Source organism: Cebus imitator, unplaced genomic scaffold, assembly GCF_001604975.1.
Source record: "Cebus imitator isolate Cc_AM_T3 unplaced genomic scaffold, Cebus_imitator-1.0 Scaffold268, whole genome shotgun sequence".
NCBI classification, from domain to species: Eukaryota; Metazoa; Chordata; class Mammalia; order Primates; family Cebidae; genus Cebus; species Cebus imitator.
In genome coordinates this window covers 1,100,534-1,103,415 of record NW_016107583.1, presented here as the reverse complement: position 1 = coordinate 1,103,415, position 2,882 = coordinate 1,100,534, and the positions used below count along the sequence as shown (strand labels likewise).

Below are 2,882 nucleotides of genomic sequence, written 5' to 3'. Positions count from 1 at the left end.
CTATCTGTCTATCTATCTATCATGTAATCTATCATCTATCTGCCTTTATTGTGTACTTATCTACCTATCTTTAAAACATAAGTTTATACAGATACTCCCAATTCTAATTCAATGCTGCAGGATCCATTCAAGTCTTCTCATGGTTCAGATTTGAAACTGCCTTCTCCAACAGTGAGAAACATGGCTCCCACCATCCTTTATATACATAAATGAATACATACATACATATATATATACACACACACATATATATATACACATATATACATACATATATATATAAATATATATATGTTCATTTGCTCACACATAAAATAATTTCAGAACTGCTAACTCACATACCTGCAAAAAGCATATGTGCTTGCTAGGATTCAATACTTTTTATGGCTGTTTTTAAAAGTAATCTCATTTTATATACAGTGAAATTAAGTGATCTTAATTTTACAATTTAATAAGTTCTGATAAATGTATATATCATCAACCAGTTCAAGATGTAGAATATTTTTATCACCCCAGAAAGTTCCCAATGACCCCGATATGCTTTGGCTGTCTCCCCACCCAAATCTCATCTTGAATTGTAGCTCCCATAATCCCCACATGTCATGAGAGGGACCCAGCAGGAGGTAATTGAATCATGGAGTGGGGTTTTCCTTTTCTGTTCTCGTGATGGTGAATAAGTCTCACAAGATCTGGTGGTTTTATAAAGGGCAATTCCCCACCATACACTTACCTGCCGCCATGTAAAATGTGACTTTGCGCCTCCTTCACCATCTGCCATGACTGTGAGGGCTCCCTAGCCATGTGGAACTGTGAGTCCATTTAACCTCTTTTTCTTTATTAATTACCCAGTCTTCACAGCAGTATGAAAATGAAAATTTAGTCAATGCTCACCTTTCCCATAAGCAACTGTGCTGAAGTCTATCATTGTAAGTTAGTTTACCTGTTCCTGAATATCAAAAAATGGAATCATGAAGCATGTATCCTTCTGTGTCTGTTTTTTTGTTGTTTAGCATCATATTTTTGTGATACATCCATGTTGTTGCATGTATAAGTAGTTTATTTTAGAAAGTCATTCTATAACTAGGAAAGTATAGGGTAGAGGTAGGTTTAACTTTTAAAAAGCTGTCAGTTTTTCCTAAGTTTTGTAACATTTTTCATTCCCACAGTCATGTATGAGAATTCCAATTGTTCTTTGTTAGCAACAGTTATCTTAACCCATTTTATTTTATTTTTTTAATTTTATTTTATTTTTAGACAGATTCTCACTCTGTCACCCAGGCTAGAGCACAATGGTGCAATCTCAGCTCACTGCAACCTCTGCCTCTAGGTTCAAGCAATTCTCTTGTCTCAACCACCAGAGTAGCTGGGATTACAGGCACCCACCACCATGCCTGGCTAATGTTTTTGTATTTATAGTAGAGATGGGGTTTTTCCATTTTGGCCGGGCTGGTCTTGAACTCGTGATCTCAGGTGATCCACCCACCTCCACCTCCCAAAGTGCTGGGGTTAAGGCGTGAGCCACTACGCCCAGCCCTTAAGTCATTTTAGTGGTTTAGCTTTAGTGGGATGTGTGTCTTGTGGTTTAAATGAGTATAGCTCTGATGACAAATGCTGCTGATCATCTTTTCATGTGCTCGTTGGCCATTGGTATATTTTTATGATGGTCTGTTCAGATATGCTCACTATTTTTACTGTTGTGCTCTTATTATTGATCTATAGGCTCTTCTGTAGATTCTGGATACAAGTCCTTTGTTGGATGTATGTATTGCAAATATTTTCTCTTTGATAGCTTGCCTTTTTTTTTTACTTTTAGTTGCATTTATTTTCAGGCTGAATTTACTTCCGTGCCATAAATTTTTGTTTCTTCAGTTTCTTCTGGGATATCTTCTTCTTCTGGGCAACCTCCTCTTCTGGTTTAGGAACAATCTGTTCCTTTTCAGTAAAAATCATCTCAATGTAGCAGGGAGAACTCACTTATAAGTTAATCCGACCATGAGCTCTTGCGAGTCTTGGGTGATTTGCTCACTTGTATATGCTCAATGACCAGAGAATCTACATGGAAACCCTTAAGTTCAGCATTACTCTCTGCATTTTTAAGCATGTGCAGCAAAAATGCAGCACTCTTTTCTGGCCACCGACCTTGTGTCCAGCCCCACTGCTTGGCCTGAGCGCAACTGCCAACTCCACCATTGTAACGTTGGAATGCTACGCACTGTTTCTGTAAAGTGACATCTTTCAGATACTTCGTGGCTTTTCGTATATGCATACCCTTGATGGCCTGGGCAGTTTCACGTGTGTTCTTAAAGTGACCAAGAAGATTGGAACCTCTTGATTTGCATGACTTCGTGGGGTTCTCGGGATCAAGTGAATAGCGAACCATTTTCAGAGATTACGGCTAGACACTGGACCTCCCGAGTTGGAACCGACCACCCGCGGCCCGCGCCTGCTCCTACCAGTGGAGGGGCCCGGTCGTCCTCACTCCCGCCCATCACGTTCCTTTGCAAATGGCAGAGGCCGACAGGCTGGGCTTCCAAAGTCAGTGCTCAGCCACGCCCCCACGCCCCCACGCCCCCACGCCCCCACGCCCCCACGCCCCCACGCCCCCACGCCCCCACGCCCCCACGCCCCCACGCCCCCACGCCCCCACGCCCCCACGCCCCCACGCCCCCACGCCCCCACGCCCCCACGCCCCCACGCCCCGCATAAGAAACCATCGCCACCAGTGAGGAATTAGTAGCCCTGGGAGTTCTCCTCATGGGGCCTGGAGGCCGCCGCCCCCGAGGCCAGGATGGCGGCGATGGCGGGAGGATTGAGCACTTGGAGCAACACGGGAGCGCCTTTTTATTTTCTTAATGCTATTTTTTGGTAAGAAGTTTTTTAAC

General features: G+C 43.2%; 1 pseudogene; it reads right to left on the bottom strand.

The window, feature by feature from the left end:
- Positions 1-1,806: 1,806 nt before the first annotated feature.
- LOC108284045 lies at positions 1,807-2,387 on the bottom strand (annotated as a pseudogene).
- Between the last annotated feature and the right edge of the window lie 495 nt (positions 2,388-2,882).